Genomic DNA, 21,438 nt, shown 5'->3' with positions numbered 1-21,438 from the left:
AGATGGCGATAATCGCGACTCGGCCTTAATGATTATAAGGGACCACAAAAACAGTTTCGCGGGAGGACCCCGAACCCTTCGCTACGTCACTAAGAAAGCTACTATTTTTATAATATAATTTATCAAAAACAAATTTTATATTCTAAATAAATAAATGTGGTGGGTTTTATTTCTCTTTGACTTCATTTGAATTGCTTGTGTATTTAACTTGAATTAATACTAAACACAATGGAACTATATAGGAACCGTTTAGGAACCGGAACCGATCGGTTCTAAATTTTGAGAACCAGAACCGAAACCGGAACCGTTAAATTAAAATTTTAAGAACCGGAACCGTAACCGAAACCGATAAAGCAAAAATTTAGGAACCGCAACCGGATCCGGAACCGAGATAGTCCAAAAATGTGGAACCGTTGCATCCCTAGTAGATATTTCTTTCATTAAAATTTGCTCAACCACCGTTGCCAGTGACTCAACTACTATCAGCCTATCATGTTTTGCTACTTCTGAATCTCAGGTATTTTTGTTATTTCTATAACCATCATTAGTGTAAACTTATGGTTTGACAATTAGTAATAAAAATAGTTTAAACAATTATAAGGTACTAGTGTTTAGAAATCGTATTATGTTATTAAAATACATTGCAGTGATTACACCCTTGAAAATAACTTTTGACACAATGTAATAATTATGGTATTATGTTACTTCTACAATGTATAATTTATTTACCTTTACAATGGAAATTTTTTTCTACAGTTCCCACAAAAATTAGATTCCATTTCAATGTTGACGATGATAGAAATGGAATTAATTTTAAGGAGAATAAATGCTGAAAATCCACATATTTCATTGCAATCGTACTTAGAACCTCAAAATTTTGTGGATAATTCGCAAGAAATTGAAGAGTTTCAAATGATATTGGAAGATTTAAATGCTTGCAGAAACTTGGAGCCACAAAATCCACCGCAAAGGGTTAGAAATCCGCCCAATGGACAACCAAATTATCCTAATCCACTCAATAATGGTCATCCAAATTGGTGCAAATGCAATCACTGCATTGAAATGGATACTCCAAGGGAACGAAAATGTTGCTCTAGGCGGAGAAATCATGGATGTGTAACAAATTATGCAAATTTGTACTGGAAATCCAAATGGAAATGATGTTAAATTTAATTCACTTGGACGATTATGATGGTGATCACAATATACGTTACCGTTTTGCAGCTTACCGCCAATATATCTTTTGGACGTGGGGTAAGCTGGGACACGGTAATCGTAAAGTTATCCCATCATGTGTTGTCCATAAAATAAGAACTATATACCCAAACCCAAACAATAGGTATGTTGGATTTAAGGAATTTTTCCTAGCCATTCCTCCCCAAGTGCTTTAATTTTTGGTGTAATTAATGGAATTATCATTTGTTTGTTCGTGCATTTTCCCAGCACATTCCTTCTAGAGAGCATAAATAAAAGTAACTTTCAAACAGCCGATTATCTTTTTAATAAATAGTTATTTGTTGCGTGTATAATGTATTAAAAGTTTTATCTTTAAGTCGTTCCTTTTGGTAAATCCAAATTTATGGCAGAAGTTTCAAACTTTCCCTTGCGAGAAGCAAATCTTCTCTTGCAGGGCAAGGTGTTTTTGCAATATTGTTTCTATTGGTGGTAATTGCTGGATTTTCTGGAAACATTTCACCTACGTTTCTTACAATTTCGCCAGATAGCTTTAGGTTTAACAATTCTTTGGCATAGTTCATAGTTGTGGCTTTTTAGCGTTTTGACAGGTACAATGGTCCATTTATATGACACACGTGAGCTTTTACGTTTCATTCTATAAATAATTCTTATTTGATTTATAAATACTATAACATTAACACACCATGCCACACCAAGTGGTATTTAATATACCTTGTTTCTCCATTTTTTTTCTTCTTCACAGGGCGATGGATACTGCTGTTATAATCCAACACTGCTAGCACATTTCCAGCAATGTACAAGATAAGTTACAAATTAAAGTGGGCTAATTGATACTGACCCAATTTAAACCTTACGGGTAACTGAGCCGTTTTGGACAATACTTCAACAGAAGGCTGTGATAACTTTCTAATGAACCTGTATGTCTAAAGGTTCAATAAAGTCAGTTATTTTGATTTGATACCCCCAGATTATTTTTATTATATCAAAAATCCAGTGTAGAATATTCATAAGAAATTCTACATCTGACCAAAATGTCCATATACTGTACCGTACAGTAACCTTTGGTAATTGATGCAATCGGAATAAATTTTTAAAAATTTAGTTACTGAATTGTACCGCTAGATGATAATTTTTGTAGCTACGGTTAAGGTTTAGTCTTTCCTCGTAGTGTGACTGTTGCTACAGCTTCTTGTTCCTTTGGACAGAATGAATACGTATGCTTAGTATTTTTGATCTTTCGCTGTAACACAGCACTCATAAACATTTTGTAAATTGGGAGGGGCAGAAAATTCGTGATCCGTCCCGGGCGACAAAGGGTCTAGGTACGCCACTGTCCGTAAGAAAATAGTTCCCTCTGTTGATCATCCTTCAGCGCAATGGTTCCAAAAAAATTACCTCCTTCAAAAGTCCGAAACCAAAATGCCCCTTATATCGATTGCCCATCGCCGTTGTAATACAATTTCCATTACTGTCCTCTGTGCTTTCGCTCTTCGGAAAAACAGCGTCAAACGATGGAAAAGAAATGTTGCTTCAGAGAGCGGAGAAACAATGAGAGGAGGGAATACATTTGATCCGGATTATGGAGGGGTAAAAAGCTAGCCTCCGCTCCGGAGGGAGGAGGGTTAATCTGCCGGAGTTGAAATTTTAACTTCGGAAGAAGTAGGGGTGACTGCCAGAGCTGAGATAATCACTCCGGAGGGAGAAGGGGCAACTTCCGGAGTCGAGATAATAACTCCGGAGGAAGGAGGGGATACTGCTTTGTTCGAGACTATCTCTCCGGAGGAAGGAGGGGCAACTGCCAGAGTTGAAATAAGCACTCCGGAGGGAGGAAAGTGCAACTACCGGAGTCGATACTATCACTCCGGAGGAAGGTGGGGCAACTGCCAGAGTTGAAATTAGCACTCCGGAGGGAGGAGGGTGCAACTGCCAGAGTTGAAATTAGTAAATTTGTTTTTGATAAATAATATTATAAAAATAGTAGCTTTCTTAGTGACGTAGCGATGGGTCCGAGTCGCGATTATCGCCATCTAGAGTTAGGGCTAACATGTATCGCCTTCTACAATTATATTTAACACGTACTTTCATGTTAAATATATAAAACGCTTAAAAATGGCTTTAAGCCCGAAGTGAAAAGATTAAGATAAATCACGGCAATCAGCGTCTGGAGCATTAAAAACAAAGGTTCTGGTAGAACTTGGAAGTCCGACTATAATGAAAAATTATTGCTACTATGCTCTCGTAGGGAACTCATGTAAGCGCGTTATTTGTTTATTCAATAAAGTAGGGTAAAAATGAAATCTTCTGTTTGAAAATTCCCACGGTTTCATCGTTCAAAGATGGACGGGGGGGATATTGTACATTCAAGTTTTGGTGAGACATTGCCTTCCCTTCCGCTCCTCATTTCTGGGGCGTAGGAACGTTTTAGAAGTTGGAGGGGGCAAAGAGAAATGAAACGGGGGTCTAGGAGCTTAGCCCCCGATGTAGAGTGAGTAATCGTTCGCGAATGTCATTAAGGCATTAACAGTAACAACAGTTATCATACGAAGTGTATTTAAGTCTTTAGAGTCGTTTATGAATTTAAGATACACAAATCCACAATAATAAAATGAGAATGGTTTTGAATTTTTAAAGGAGTGTATCTTCACGGAATGCATGTGTTACTGTTTGACTACTATGTAAATTGGCGGGAAAAGACACAGTTGAGCTTCTATAAGCTTTATATGCTTTTAAATTGATATTTGAGCTTTTGAAGATTTCAGCTGACCAAAAAGTTGAAGGGGCAACAACATTAGTAGCCCCTCCTAGCAAAATACTAGGGAGGTGCATTGTCCCCCTGGTTCCTACGCCCCTGCCTCATTTCAGTGAAAAATATAAAGACTTGATTTCTATGACTCGTTTTTATTTCAGTTGAGTATATCGTTCTAAATGGAGTCCATATTATTTCGTGCAATAAGCATTGTCATTTGTAAAATGAATGCAAATGCATAATTTAAAATTTTCTAGACAAAAATTACCCAGGCCAGCCATTATATTATGCGAACGAATTAGCCTTACCTTAAAAACTTTAAATTCAGAAACACAACTTAGTCATTAATTTACAAGGTTTAACGATCTGCTATAAAACACGTGTCTCGATACTTTTAAAACTTCAGTATGTCACTTTCATTATGTACGTTATTTAGTTATTTATGCGACGGTTATTGTGGTTGTATTTATAAAGTTATGGACGTGCCTGTTGAAACATAAAGAAATATTTCAAGCAAGTAAAACATTAACTTGAGCTGACAGGAGAAAAAACTAGACGAGGCCTCGCGCGGTTGGACTGTACACAGTCCCATAGGCAATTTGGGGGACCATCGAAGTTAGACCCCCCCCCCCCCCCACACTGCGGAGTCTGCCAGGGCGTTATTTACGCCACTGGCTTTTCTGCTGTTTCACCTCTAAGTCGGTTGCGAGGGTGATCAAAAATTATGCTTGCCCATTGCCCCACTAAATAATTGCTCGGAAGGCACACTAGTAGCAGTAGACGACAAATATTTTTTCTGGCCTTTGCTACAGTTGTGAAATTGTTTCAAGTTTTTCGACTGAAGAAAATAAAATCGCGGATTTCCGGATTATATCAGTTTTGAAAGAAAACATTTGGAGGACGAGAGCCCATTATCAATTGGGAATACGTAAGGGTGTGTCAGTTGACAGTTACGTAGAAACCCACATAGAGTTATCTGATATAGGATAAAGATGAGCTTATTTGAAAAACTAATAGTAAATAAGGAAGTTTAATTACTATATTTCAACATGCGCTAAATGTTGGTAAATAAAGTTATAGAACCATTTAAAAACCGTTTAAAACAATGAAAATCTCGGTTCCGGTTCCGGTTTCGGTTATCATTTTTTTACAAATATCGGTTCCGGTTCCGGATACGGTTATCAAATTTTTATATTATCGGTTCCAGTTTCGGTTCCGGTTCCTAGAATTTACTCGGTTCTTCTCGGTTCCGGTTCCGGTTCCGGTTATCCGTTGCATCCCTAATATCTACAGAGGCTATTTCTATTTTTCTCACCCAGGAAATCAATGACAGCATTAGGAATCGTAGATATCCGAATTTTCACACCAAATGTACTAACAAGAAGCAAATACCTTACCATCAACAATGAACAATTGAAGTAAGAGCGGTCGTTTCGTCAAGTGGCTCACTTGACGAAACGACCGCTCTTACATCAATTAATACACGTTAAATAAACGCTTTTGCATTATTACAACTTTTTTAAAGACGATAAGAAAACTCGTAAATAAATAACAAAAAACCCACTTATCTCTGCTGACTGCGCTAAAACTAGATTTGACCTTTAAAATTTCATACGTAAAAAATGTAGACTTTAAAAACCATTAATATACTTTTCCGATAAGCTGAGTTTATAATTTTCAAATTAATGTTACATGTAACGGTGGTTCTGTGGTAGAACATTCGCCTGCCATGTAGAAGGGCTCGGGATCAAAACTTGGGCGGCGCATTCTTTTTAATTTTAATTTAAATAATTGAGACGAAACAACCGAGTTTAATTTATTCAGAATATTATAAATTAAGTAGTTACAACAGCGAGTTAGACTTACTAAAACAATGCACAATTGAATTTAACCCTATTTACAGAACAAGTTTATCAGTAAATAATACGAAGCAAATTTTAATGAAAGAAATATCTACAGAGGGTTTTTGTATTTTTCTCGCTTACGAAATACTTGCCGCATCTTTAACGCTCATTTTATTTCAACACTCGCCCTTGATGAAGATGGTAGTGGACGACTCGTAGACTTCCTGTTGACGTTGTGGCACATACCGCATGAAAAAGACCAATACCATTCAATTTCCAATATCATATAATGACTCGCACACCCAGGAAATCAATGACTGCATTAAAAATCGTAGATGTCCCAATATCCACACCAATAAAAAATGTATTAACAAAAAGCGAAAAACTTACCCTCACAAAGCACAGCAAGCCACTTGACTAAACCACAGCTCGTATATCAATAAATGACCGTAGACGGAATAGTTAGTGCGACACCTTACCATTAACAAACAGGAATTTTCGACGTTATTATCATGAAACCGGATAAGCTAAACAACCCGACCTACACACTATTAAGTATCCTCCAAAACTGGACGTTTTCGTGGAAAAAAAATAATCTCAAAAAACCAAAGATAAAAATATAAGATCAAAGAATAGACAAAAAACAACATTATATCGATCAGTAAAAATAACATACGACCCTTCCTTTGCCTAAAACCCAAATACATATTATATTAAAATAATTTAAATCTTACACGGAATCTTGTTCTGTTTCAATTAAACCAAAATTTCATACTCTTTTAAATACGATTCCGATAATGCTGAAGGTCTACTTTTCATTGAAGCATAATAAGCGTCGGTGGTTCTTTGGTAAAACGTCCGCCTGTCAAGCAGGCGGTCTCGGGTTCGAAATCCGCCCGATGTGATCGCAAATTGATACAAAGACGAATACCTGAACAATTGGTGGAAACCCTGCCATTGGACGTTGAGTGGTTGCTATAACACTCAGCACTCGGTTCGTCCCAAAGACAATAAGAAAGAGCTGGAGAGAACGCACCCATAACAACTGCCGCGACGGTGAGCGTTAACGAAAAACAAATGCAACCAAACGCATCGTAATCGCAAATTTAGCCGTTAACGCTAACCGTCACACGGTGGTTTTGCCAACCTTTAAACTGCTAAAACGGTTATTCGACTGCGTACGCAGTGATCCAAGAAACTGCGTACGCAATGATTACCCTTTGCCCCGAAAATGCGAACGCGTTCGCAGGCCTGACAGACAGACCCACAGCCAGACAGACAGACTGACACGGTGGTTGTATAACCCCTCCTAGGGTACAAAGCCCCCTCGTAGAGGTAAAAATATAATAACTGTATATTTTCGTATTATGTTTGATTATGTTACAACGGCATTAGTGACACATGGGGTTACAGCATACCTCCCTTGTTTAACATGTTGATAACCGCAGGAATGTCATCTGGGAACTGGTCCATGTTTTGTAGAGACAATGATATCTTATATAACGAATGGGAACAGTCGCGCTGTTTTTGAGATAAGTATTTCTTTTCTTTCAGTATTTTTTTATGCACTGCCATATTCCTTTTCCTTACGGACCAAATTTCACCTAGGCATCCTCCACCTAGCCTTTATAAGCGTAGATTTTTCAGAGGGCTTTCCTTTTTCTTCAGCGGCACCTATTTCGGCATTCCTTTTCTTTTGAGCACTGCTCCCTCAAACGTTTACCGATCCAATGGAATACCGAATATCCACCACGAGCATTTCGACATTTTTCGAACAAATTGGAGTACTCTTGATGCATATCTTTCACAATGGTCTCCAATCTTCCATCATCAAAAAGTTCCTCCAATATTGCTCTTATCTCCCCAGTTTTGTTAATTGTTAGATGTAAAGATTCACATTTTAATTCACCAATAATATATTCAGCTGATATTGGTGCACCCAGAGGTAGATTTAAAAGCTAGAAATCATAGTTATCTTCAGCACAATCATCAGACATTTTATTAATTTTAACTTACGTTAATTTATAGATAGGACTAGTGAAGAAATATTGTAATTTCGGTTTTGTTACCCATGTGCTCCTACATAAATGTGGGGAGTCACGTGTCATCAAAGAACCAATCAAGTCTTCTTTATTATAAATATTAAAACAATCAATATTAAATAGCAATAATAAAATATAATAATAAAGGTACTATCTGATAAACAGTTGTTTATACTAATCCCAGTAACGTAAGTGAAGTAGATTTATATATTAGATTAATAATTTCCCTGAACTATTTTCAATGCCCAGTGAGTCTACTTCTTATAAAGTAAGGAAATTTGGCCGACGGAGCACGGTGATATTTGCCTATGCCGACTGGGCGGGAGTTTTTGTCTAGCTTCTAAAATAACGCGTAGCAGCCCGTGCAAAGAATACGACACTTTTTGTATGTAATATTATTTAATTTTGCAAATAAAAAAAATTTTTTTTAATGTCCTTTTTTTAAAAAATTCGTTTCAATTACAACCTGCTGTATTTTGTAACGGATATGGTTACCGTAAGCCTAGGTTCGTGAATATGATTAAAAGAAATGAGAGAAGAGATGTTGGGCGGAATAAGAAGTTTATTGCATCGAGCGGCCCTGAGGTTTTGATATAAGAAACTTCGAAAAATAAAGATTTATAAGAGGAGAGTTTCACTTGGTACATATTTTAGGATAAGTATTATTCCTTACGGAATTATTTAATTAAGGCTCACCACTTTTTGAAGGGCCATGGGATAGACCAGCCTATGGAACCAACCTTCAGAAAAGAACTCTGTACGGTCCGGGTTTAGATGACGCACTGGTCAATATGAATAATAAGGAGAGTGTTGCCAGGCTACATAGGCAACTATTTGGCAGCAACGAGGCCTAACGATGCCTCTCTCCTCCTAGTCCGATCTGAGAAAGAGTTATATTTGTTCATATAGACCAAAGCACCCTCTATCCCGCGGCGGAGGATGACTTCATATTATATTAGATTTTAAATAATATATGTATAAACAAAACATAAAAATATTTGTAGGATGTAGGAGTGTCAGGGTATCTATGGGTAAGTACTTTCCTACCCATTCCCTAGGCCTAAGTTACATAAGCTTATGTAAGAAAAAATAATATTGTATGAAATTCCCGTCTGTTACAGTTTGGTGAATCCTTTCGCGAAATAATTGGTGACAATAGTTGTATTTTTTCTGTTCAGTCTAACAATCTTAAATGTCAACATCTTGGATTCGTTGTTTATGGCCTTATATTTTATAGTAAAGCAGTTCTTGAGGGTTGGTTTTCGTATCAAATGTTGAGATTGATTGGTAAATATATGAAAGTTTATGGCATTCAAAACAAGATTTCATGGTTAATCCAACACAACAACCGTAAAAATCTGCAGCGTGAACTTATTAATCTTATTTCAATATCAACAATTGCCTTTCTTCCGTTCAAAATATCGTTCAATAACAGATAATTGTTGGGAAAGGAGAACACGTAATATTTGGGAACTTGAGGATATTGTTTTATAATGTTTAAAAAACATGATTAAACAGGAAACATTTATAAATAAACATCTATGGTAAGAACCTTTTTTTATTAAGAAATAATTGATTTTATTAACCTTGATTTTATTTAATTAGTCCCAAATTAAAACCTGACCGTTCATTATCTAAATATAGCGATAAATACCATTTGAATATTAAAGTAATTATAATATTATTTTTTTTAAAAACTAGTTGACTAATTTTTTATTTAAATTTATTTAAATACAATCTTCGTTTAATTTAAAATCAAAATTATTTTATTTAATTTAATTAATGGTTTCAAAAATGTGTTTCTTCTTTCAATATTTTTAATTTGTATTTTCTAATGAATAGTGTTTGTTTTCCTGACGTGCTTTTATTGTATATAAGATGTAACTATTTTTCCTAATGTAGCTTTTTATATAGAATTTAAATAATACAGTTTGGACAGTAATACAAATTTTGTTTATTTTTGTCCTTTATTAAATCTTTATTTACTCTCTTTAACATGTTAAAATAAAATCCTTTAGCTAAACTGTATTACAGAATATTTTATTTTGTCTGAATGAAATATTGTTAAATTTAAAAGTATGTTAAAATAAAAATCTATTTATAAAATATATTACGGAATATTCTATTATATCTAAAGGTAATATTGTTCAATTAATATCTATTTTAAAAAGTTTGAAAATTTGAATTGTAAAATCTAATGTGTATATTTTTATATAATTGTAAATCTAAATACATGTTGTTTGCTGATTTCTGTCTTAAATAGTAATAATTTTATTTTGTTCTTTTTTAAATTTCTTATTTAATATAGATTTCATAATGTTTTTTAAATTTCTTATAATCGCTTATTGTTATAAGATTTATTAATTATTAAAATTAATAATAAAGGATTTAATCTTTATTTTTTACTTAAACAAATTTCTTAATTGTTTATTTGTACTATTAAATACTATACAGATTATATTGATAAAGTAAACCGTTGTATTATATGTTATAAAATTCTACGCAATTAAAATAAATATAAAAAAATAACAGAAATTTGTTTTGAAAGAAATAATTTTTAGAGGATTATTATTTATATAGGGCCTCTGTGAAAATAAAGCCAGTTTTTTACGAACCCTACGCGGTGGAATGTGTTATCGATACGTGTTCCACGTTTATATATTAACGTAACATCTCAATTTTTTTGGGGAGGAAATATTATTGAGTTTTTTGGTGTTACCAGATGTTAATAATCAATTTACGTGTTTGTAAGTGTGAAAATATTTGTAAATTGGTGAAAAAAATCACAATTTGAGCTATATTTACAAGTTTTTAATTGTAGAATTGAGGTGTCTTACTATATTTGAAAATAGTAACAATGAAATTTAAAGAAAAGGTTTATTTACATATTTTCGAATAGTTTACACTTTTTCTAAATTTTTTCTAAAATTTCTTGAAAATTATATCAGTCTTCAGGTGATTATCAGTCGGTATTTTGAAATCGGTTGGTTTTTTTCCCTAATTGCTGTTTTCCATTTCTAAAACAATAACCTTAGTTAGACTCTGAATATTATATTCAGATTTGTTTTAAAGAAATTAACTTACCTTGGATGGTGGAAAAATCTGATTTCCCTCGGCCGTTTCAATTTCCCTTTTCAAACGATTGGCCTAGTTTAAAATTCGAATGACGTCCAAGGAAAGGTTACTACTATGCGTTTGTGGTCAGCTCGCTAGACATCATCCTGTGTTTGTTCTTTGATAGCGTTGTACGAGTAAATTTGAATATCTATGTAAACTGCCTGATCTCCAGCTCTCTTGCGCGGAGTTTTCGTTTTATACGTAACTCCATCTTTCTTAATTTTTACCGATTGTTCGAGTCCGATATTAGAGACTATGGACATTCGCCGAAGCTTGCCAATAAAGAGAATGTCATCATGTAACCGGCCCCTTATTCTTAATTTCCAATAATCAAAAATAGCCGGAACCTACGGTTACATGTAGGGTTCGGAATACTATTCCCACTTAGGCTTATCGTAAATAACGGATCAATGTTAGAATGAACAAGGAATTTTTAATGAAATAATTACTTACAATAAAATCGACCCCGTCGATATATTCATTGTCGATGTGCCCGGGCATCGTTACAAAAATAAATTGAGTCTTTAAATAACTTGAAGTAATAACAACAAGGTAATCAAACAAGTTCGCCAAGAAGGCGATAATATTATTTCATTGCCCGGCTCTCAATCGAACCGTTATATATCAACCAGAGATCGCCATTCTAATATACAAAAGAGAGCCCCATTTATTTCTTTAAAACATATTTTTTTCTAAGAAAATACAATACATACTCTAAAATATGTTTTAAAGAAATAAATAAAATTTTAAAGGTTAATACTATCGTAGAAAAACTAAAAAACTATTTCCGAAAACCCCAAGTAGATGGTGCATTAACCTTGAAATTGTTTCGAGCACCATGTCCAGACCGAGGTCAAATAAAACACTTTATTTTGAAAACTGAATTTCATTGGAAAGATGGAAGCGAAAGAGAAGACTCAATCGTTCAATAAAAAGTTGGTCCAGGCTGTAATATAAGTTCCACATCGTGGAAGCTCACGCGGGAAAGTACATGAGAAAAATTATTTTACATCATATGCTGAAATCAACAAAATTCAAGATGAAAAATCGAATTGTAACAACACTGATCAAAATACCTTTAATTTTTCCCTAAGCCTTGGTGCGAGTTTAAATGGTGAAGAATAGCGTGAGCCGTTAACTTCTTTATCTATATTCAAATTTTGCGCTCTGTATCTCAAATCCATTAGGAACTACGAAGAAAATTCGCATACGCTCAATAAGCCTTATTGTGGGTTATATAAGATTGAAGCATAGTTAAACAAAATTCAGCGAAATGCTTAGTACGGACAGACCCCGTAAATAATGAGCTAATTAAAGTTTTGGAGGATATAGTAAATTCACACGGAACCCTACTGCCGAAAGTAACGAGGATCACTTTAAGCTGTTAGTATAAGTGAAGTGGGGATGAAGCTGTTCGAAAATTAGTTTTAAATTAAATATATATAAATTATATAAAGTTTCAAAGTAATACCTCAACTCGCACGTGCACAGTGATGCACACAAAAATTTCTATCTATCTTTTTCGTATCTTTTTACATAGATGGCAGCAGCTATACTATACTATCAATTTTTCCCTCTGAAATTTCTATAAAATATAATTTTATTTTTGATATTTTTGAGCAAAGATGGCGACAAAATCATTCACAATCTTTCATTTTATTTAGTTTTGGCCCTTTGATTTTTTCACGATCTTTCAAATTTCTTTAAAGTTATGAGAGTTTCAATTAATTTCAATTCTTTTTTGCCCTTGCCTGAAAAATATCAATAGAAATCTTTAATGATTTGGATAAGTATCATTTCAAATACTTCTTTAGTTTTAATTATTATGAAAAGTATATTTCAAAATATTTCAAATACGTTCCACGAGAAAGTAGAATAAATTTTTTTTCATATCAAAAGTTCTAAGTATTAAAATGAATATTTCAATTTTTATCTTTTGATTATTGAAACAGTAGTAAATCCTTCAACATTTGATTTTGATTTTATGTATTAGAATCGATTTTAATTTTATTATTTTCAAAAACCAAATTATGGAAAATAAATAAAGCTATTGCATCGCCAGAGCCCACACCGCCAGTTTGCAACACACATGACTCTCTAACGGCGTCTGCGTGGGACGGTGGGAAAAATAACTTTTGGGAGTTTTGGTTTTAGTTTTGAAATCGCCTTTCAGGCTGCGCGGCGCAGAATCAAAATCTCCGATTTCCGCCCCCCCCCCCGCCTTCGCCTATTCGCCCCCCCCCCCCTCGTTAAAAAACAGCGAGAAAAACTGCGCGCTTTGACCGTTCCTCTCCCTTCTATCAGTGACCACTTAACAGTGTTTCGGGTTTGGCTATATTTCAGTATCACGTGAGATAGGTTCGCCGCTCAAGTAGTGTATATCGGCATATAGAGGGCGCTTAAATATTTCCTCTCAAATACAAACAAAATTGAAGAGAAACCAGAAAAAATCTATCGTGTAATTTCTAATACAACAAATGGAAGCACTAGCTCTATTCCGCTCTTTTTTTCGCTAGGCTAGGTAAGAGAAGAACCTTTTCAAATATAGTTCGCTCCCGATTTATTTCCTTCAAAATTCTATCGCGATCATTTTGCAATGTAGAAGATCATATCAAAATCGTATAATTTTATTTGTATTTTTCGGATAAAGTATCATCTCGTATCCTAAAAGTATCCAAAGATACGAGCGCGCCCATCACTGCACGTGCATAGCGTTAAAATTAGGCCAAAACATGCTAAGTCTTGGTTAAATTAAAATTTAGTCTGGTAAAATATCCACAATACCCATCCTAATAACTACATCCAGTTTCAAAGTTAAACTTCAAATCGCACGCGAATAGCGTTGGCCATACACGGTTTTGATAAGTAAGTGGCACACTTATTTGTGATTTCTGGCCATACTTGGCTTCGATAAGTAAGTGCCACACTTATTTGTTTAGACTGGCCATACACGGCTTCGAAAAGTAATTGTCACTCTTATTTCTTACTTCTGACCATACACGGCTTCGATATGTAAGTCACGCACTCTGCGTAAGTGTCACACTTATTTGTTACTTCGGATCATACGCGGTTTCGATAAGTAAGTGTCACACTTATTTGATACATCTGGCCATACACTTCTACGAAAAGTAAGTGTCACACTTATTTGTAACTTCTGACCATACACGACTTCGATAAGTAAGTCATGCACTCTGGGTAAGTGTCACACTTATTTGTTACTTCTGGCCATACACGATTTCGATAAGTAAGTCATGCACTCTGCGTAAGTGTCACACTTATTTGTTACTTCTGGCCATACACGACTTCGATAAGTAAGTCATGCACTCTGCGTAAGTGTCACACTTATTTGTTACTTTCTGGCCATACATGGGTTCGATATGTAAGTCACGCACTCTGCGTAAGTGTCACACTTATTTGCTATTTCTGGCCATACGCGGCCTCGATAAGTGTCACACTTATTTGTTATTTCTGACCACACATGACTTTGATAAGTATTTTCAATTTCAATTTGATTTATTTCCATACCCTTTTATTACAATGGTGTACGAGGGCCAAGTCATCATGCGACTTATAGCCCTCGTAATTTAGTATATACAAAGAATGGCAAACATTATAAAATTCCAAATTAATTTAAAATTTATATTGGTAACAACAATTTTCTTAATAAAAATTAACAAATATATATAAAAAAAGAAAGAAAAAATAAATAAACATTAATAGCTAATAATCAATAATGTTCCTGCACGCAATTTTTAATTACTTTTTTAATGGTTTGGATGGAGGTGATATTTTTAAAATTTTTGTAAATTTTATTATATAGCGTAACTCCGAAGTAAAAGATTGATGTTATTTTTTTAAGTTTTAATTGGTTTTGTGACCTGGTAACAGATTCTCTAACATCAAAAGTAAATAAATTATCTGAGTTTGCATTGATATTTTTATGTATAAATATGAGGCAAGCGAATTTGTAAATTTGATAGATATTCAATATTTTACTTTTCTTATACAGTGGTTCGGTGGCGGCCTTCCAGTCTACACAGAATATACTTCTTATCGTTCGTTTTTGTATAATTTTGATTCTATTCATGTTCAATGTTTGTGGTGTTACCCCAAGCAACTATTGCGTAATTTATATAAGTGTGAAACATGGAATAATAAAGTTCAAACAGTACTCTCCTGGGGAAGTACTCTTTACATTTGCGAATCATGTAGGCGGAGCTGGCTAGTTTGTGACAGATATAATTGATATATGTTCATTCCATGTTAGATGTGTATCGAACAACACTCCAAGGTACTTAAATTTAGATACTCTCTTAATTTCAGAACCATTTAAATTTAATTTACATAAGTCGTCGTCTAAAATTTTGCCACGGTTTCTAAAAACTATGTATTCAGTTTTCGACTTATTTAGTTTCAGGCCGTTTTTATCTAGCCAATTATTTATTAAAATGATATATTCGTTAGCTTTTTTTAACTAAGGGTCTAATTGTGAGGTTTTCCAAAATCAGAACTGCGTCATCGGCGTACAATTTTAGAAGACCCCAAGAAACGATCTGGGTCATATCGTTGATGTATATATTAAATAACATGGGGGAGATAATTGAGCCTTCAGGGACACCGACCGATATAGGGTCAGATAGCACTTGGTTAATTTTGGTGAGACATTGCCTATTATTTAAGTAGCTTGTTAACCACGCCCTACCCCTGATTCCCAGTCGTTCCAATTTCTGCATTTGTTACTTCTGACCATACACGACTTCGATAAGTAAGTCATGCACTCTGCGTAAGTGTCACACTTATTTGTTACTTCTGGCCATAAATGGGTTCGATATGTAAGTCATGCACTCTGCGTCAGTGTTACACTTATGTGCTACTTCTGGCTATACATGGGTTCAATATTTTAGTTACGCACTTTGCGTAAGTGTCACACTTATTTGTTACTTCTGGCCATACACGACTTCGATAAGTAAATCATGCACTCTGCGTAAGTGTCACACTTATTTGTTACTTCTGGCCATACACGACTTCGATAAGTAAATCATGCACTCTGCGTAAGTGTCACACTTATTTGTTACTTCTGGCCATACACGACTTCGATAAGTAGGTCATGCAATCTGCGTAAGTGTCACACTTATTTGTTACTTCTGGCCATACATGGGTTCGATATTTAAGTCACGCACTTTGCGTAAGTGTCACACTTATTTGTTACTTCTGGCCATAAATGGGTTCGATATGTAAGTCACGCACTCTGCGTCAGTGTCACACTTATTTGCTACTTCTGGCCATAAGCGGCCTCGATAAGTCTCACATTTATTTGTTACTTCTGGCCATACGCGGCTTCGAAAAGTAAGTTACGCACTCTGCGTAAGGCAAAAACGAACGTTCGCGGTAATGTGGTTTATGCGGCGCCCAAGGGCCCCTAATGTTTCTAGGGCACCGAAACCTGGCACACCATTAGAGATTTAAAAAAGAAATTAAATTTTTAAGTCACTCACAAGGAGAGTACCCGAGGTGTTTATTGCCGATTTTGTTCAAAGTCGGGCGTAATGTAGACCTATATGAAATATTAAATTTCCCAAAAGGAGGCGTTGCACTACCCATTCGATTTGCTATGGCAACCGAAAATGTTTTTGAGATCACTTAAAACAATAAAATCTCCATTCAAAAAAGCATGGGATTTTCTCGGTTTCACAGGGTCCTAGCTAGGAAAATTTTTAAGAAATTTTAAAATCACGAAATGTGTAATTTGGACCACATTTAGGTAAATTTCATCACGTTTGGGTAAATTGAAAAAAATTTAGGGTAAATTTGTAACACATTTTAGGTAAAATAAGGAAAAAATCTTATTTTGGTTGTAAGTGGTCAAACACATTTTCGGTTGCCATGGCAAATCGAATGGGTAGTGTAACGTCTCCTTTTGGGAAATTTCATATCTCATATAGATCTACATTACGGCCGACTTTGAACTAAATCGGCAATAAACACCTCGGGTACTCTCCTTGTCAGTTGGGTAATAATCAGCGTGCGTAAATCAATGCAGGCAATCGGAAAAGGGGGGCTTTTGCGCCCCCTGTTTCCACGACAAAGCTGAAACTTGCACACATTGTAGAGGTAAAGCATTTATATAGATTAAACATTAAACGGAATTTAAAAGTCAAGCGTATCCAAAATGATGAGATTGCGTATTTTATGAATATTTTAATTTAATGTGTTTAAGGGGGTCGGCTAGAAGGGGCTGGCAAATCGCCGCTAACTACATTTAACGCGTGTGCAGATAGTGGAAACCCTATTAAGCATTCTAAGAAAAAACGGCGGGGTTATGTCACCCCATTAAAAAGATATGGAAGGTGTTTCAAATGTGGACGACACCACCATCACCAACGACGACGACAACACTTCACAACATTCTAACGAAAACAATAGTCTCACTCTAAATATATATAGATGTGGAACTAAAAATCAGCTGCGTTCGAACGCGACGCTTAGAATTTCGGAGAGAGCGAGATTCCTTAAGCTTAGATTTAGCTCGCTCGCTGATAAATCGCCTATAGTTGATTTTGCGATATTTTAAGAATATTCTCAGCAAACAAGACACAAAATTATTTTGTTTTAGCTTGCTTATTTATTGAGCAAACTGACACGACCTTTTTTGGTTTACCTTTTGAACGTGATTATTTACTTTTCAGCAATCACATTTTTTGCCCATGTTTGATCTCTAGAATATTTGCTAAAATTTGTTTTTCCGTCCCTATGTCGCTGATTCCTACCCATACGGTAATCGCCAGATTCTCCCCCCTCATCACGCAGAAATCATTCTTCATAAATTATTATCGTTTCCAAACGCTACAATACGTTTGCCTCTCCCCAAACTCCATAATTTATTGCTTTATTTTTCTAAACTCTATTATTTTTTTATCGCTTCCGAACCCCAGTATTTCAATTCGCTATAATATGAGGAATAATAAGGTTTTTATATTAATTTTTTTTTATTTAAGAAATTTGTTTACATGATAACGTTAAATTGGTTCTATGACTGGTCTGATATTTAACCCTCTTAAAGCGTTATTTATCAATATATAAGTAATTAATTCGATCTTCGTAAGGGATATAAACAATTTCATTTGAAGGGTTGAAATTACCTTACGCAAGCGCGTCTTGTATTAATAAATATTGAAAGTATTACCTCACGTATTCGTAGCGTCTGACAGATGAGGGACAGTCACAAACTTAGTCTTTGGGTACAGGTGAAATGCGTTCGCGTAGGTGGAATGTCACATTCTCGTGATGGGTCCTTTTTCGGAGATAAATTATCCCTTGACAGACAGTTGGATAGCATCTGGCGTGTTTCCATTTTAGTACGTCTCCTTGTTTCCAATTTCCTAAGATGCCGTGGCACTTGTCACATCGTAAATAATATCCATATTGCATATAGTAAAATCCAGCTGCAGCTAGTTGTTCTTTGGTGACTTGATGTTTCTATTAAATCCGTAATTATTTGTTACTTCCGGCAAACACTATTAAATTAGCTAGTATAAATCAAAGGTTTTAACTCAAATTTTAAATGTCTTCGCTCTGAAGGTTTGTTTTCCATTAAGCAATTAGTAAATCAACTTATTAAATAAAACAGGGTCGGCAAAAATCTGTTTTTTGGTTTTTATTCGGATTTTTCCTAAACAACCTTTGGCGGTTCTTTAATGCTTAATTCTGGCTCTTCTATCGCTTAAGCAGTCGACTGCTCTAACGTTTTCGAGCTTTAATAGTATCATCAATGTAACCTGCGATTCTTCCTTCAAAATAAGTTGTTAATTTCTTTTAATGGAATTCGCGAGTTCTCACCCTTTAGATTAAATTCAGTACGAGTATACAACGTTAATGGCTTGCTATGTTTCAACCATAAAGGGACCAGCGAATCATCCTAGAATAATTTTACTTACCAAACGCATAAGGAGCTAAATCACTTCATCCACTTGCTGGGCCGATATTAGAAATCACTTTCAACTACAAATTTAAAAAAAATTGAATAATTGGAAATTGTTAATCGGATTTATCATATGATTTCAGACTGGTACATCACACACTCAAACTTTTGACCGGGACTCGATTAACATCGAAAGTAAGGGATCGACGTATATGAAACAATCGGTAATAATATTTCTTTTCAACATTTTTTCAAAAATTTTAATTGCTAGAATATTGAAATTTTTATGCTTTTATGGTTCATGCCAGGAGATACTTATCTGAAAACTTATCGATTTCGGAACCATAGCAAATCTAATTGGTCACTACGTGGAAAACTGACGTTAATTTAAAAGCCGGGTTTACTGTCGTTCAAGGCAAACAGTCTTCTAATAGTGTTTCCATTAACATATTAATTCCGTTTTCGATATTATTATACAAATAACTATATTATTGTGATTAAGTTTCGATTTAAGCTACAGAGCGTAAGTTTGTTAGCGTTGGTAGCCAAGACAACACAAATTACGAAGAGAAGGCTTTATCTTTCGGAAAGTTAATCCACAATTTGGGATCCAATAAATCGAAGACGTTAGCTACAAAGAGAAAGACGAAAAAGCCATTGGTATGAAAATTTTAGATGTCTTTAACAAGATGGAGGATATAAGTGATAAAAAATATCGGCGAAAGTAATTTAGTCAGACTTAACATCATTTGGTTTTGTGCGGTGAAAAATTTCGGGAAATCATCTTGATAGTCATAAACTTAAAATAATTACTTTCGTTAATGATTCGGCTAAATGATTCCTTTTAAGCAGCTTCGATTAAATTTTAATTGATTTGAAATTTTATTTACGAAAGATAAACAAGAAAAAAACAAATACGTCCTTTTTCTTACTGGCTGCACAGTTGTTTCAATAAATATTCTTGCAATTGGAGACCCTTAAACCATGACTGGATCTCGGTGAAATGGTGATTTAATGCCCAAGCAATGTACAAGGTGTCTCAAATAGCCTTAACAGAAAAAATTCTTACAAACGTATGTTATCTTAAATAAGAAATGTTCAGCGTACTTTGTTTCAATAGCGAAATCTCATTTTTATAAATTAAAGAAAATTGTAAAATATCACCTCACACACTTAAAAACGGTAGGTGGTAGAAAACTCTTTCCAAAGAGAAAATTGGAACGAATACTTAAAATAGTTCACTTATTTCGATGTGGTAGAAAATGACCTATTTTATGAGGTCATGAAAAACCACGTCCGTACAAGGTGGCAATACCTTTTTACCAATAAGGGAGCTAGATGGCCAGCTACAAATACTTTCTTGCACAATTCGTCTAGACTAGTTACAGGCGACTGATAGACCCGACGAAGGCTACGGTGGAAAAGAGTGTGTTCATTTATACGTTTCCCAACGTCATTTCCAATTGTGGGAACCTTTTTTTGTAATGTCATTTACTTGTTTAATGTATATTACTTTTGACAAGGCATATTTGGCCTTTTTTCCCAAAGCGGAAGCCAGAAATGAGTTGCTGCTTTGTCACCCATGGCACTCAAATGTCAGGTGATATCCTGACGTTCGTCAGCATTTTAACAAGTTGAGCAAGACTACTTTTTCTTTGATGAAATAAAATATTTGTTATTAATTTTTATAACTTTATAGAAATGTTTTAGATCTCTAGTACAGTGCATTTAAATAGGCATTTCCTTAAATTAACGTACCCTACTTGTTAACTGTTTTTTCTCACTTCTTCAATGTTTCCCCAGCTCTCCCTCTAAAGAGAACGAATAAAATCGTCCATAGGTTTGACTGCACAAATTTAAGAACAAGTTGGGCATTCGTAGCGAATTTATGGAAATGCCAAGCTTTCTTACAACATAATACACAAACAAGTCCCAACGGAAATGGCATCCACCCATGGTGCTGGTTACGGGGGAGAAGTTGCGTTTTGTTGGAGGGTGCAATTTGATGCTACTATTCCTTGGGCATCCAACTTTCTATATTGAAATTAATAATTTTCAAACTAAGTAAGCAAGGTTCGTAAAATAAGGCTGGTTATTTCCTATAAATTGCTTTGGTTAAAGATATGCCTTGGCTTTTGCTAAATCTTTAATTTAATTGTAAGTATCAACTCTTTGTCATGGGGCAGCGAGCATTGTCAATTTGATACATCGACGTTGTACGTATATAATGTAAATTTTTTCCGTTATAGATTTCTGCAAGAGTTATTTTATAATTTCCCTATACCAGTATGCAAACTATCTTAAGTAAACGCCGTTCAGCTTTCGAAACGGTGTAACTTGCACATTGCATGCTATTGAGCTTTTTGTGAGTGTAACAAAATTTAATACCGAGTAAATTTTATGCTGACTGTTTAGTGAAATTTAAATTAAGCTATTTATGGGACGAGTAATTCTTTTTTAAATTTTCTCTTCAAATTATTTTTTGGTCTGTAGACAATAGCTAGAGTACTATGCCTCGTGACAGTTATAAGAAGTTGCGTACCATGTCTTCACGGCATAGATACAGATTGGCGG

The 21,438-nt window shown here is 34.8% G+C and overlaps 1 protein-coding gene across 1 annotated transcript in view; it reads right to left on the bottom strand.

The window, feature by feature from the left end:
* LOC149931632 (death-associated inhibitor of apoptosis 2-like) overlaps window positions 1-19,091 on the bottom strand; it is a 300,479-nt gene extending 281,388 nt beyond the window's left edge. Inside the window, exons 1-2 of the mRNA XM_090156243.1 lie at window positions 18,881-19,091; window positions 18,130-18,422 (exon numbers count right to left, since the gene is read on the bottom strand). The gene's annotated coding sequence lies outside the window, so the exon portion shown is untranslated. The remainder of the gene's footprint in view (window positions 1-18,129; window positions 18,423-18,880) is intronic.
* Between the last annotated feature and the right edge of the window lie 2,347 nt (window positions 19,092-21,438).

Source organism: Leiobunum rupestre, chromosome 8 (genome assembly GCF_980474605.1).
Source record: "Leiobunum rupestre chromosome 8, qqLeiRupe1.1.hap1, whole genome shotgun sequence".
NCBI classification, from domain to species: Eukaryota; Metazoa; Arthropoda; class Arachnida; order Opiliones; family Sclerosomatidae; genus Leiobunum; species Leiobunum rupestre.
The sequence above is the reverse complement of the archived record's forward strand: the minus strand, read 5'-3'. Positions and strand labels throughout refer to the sequence as shown.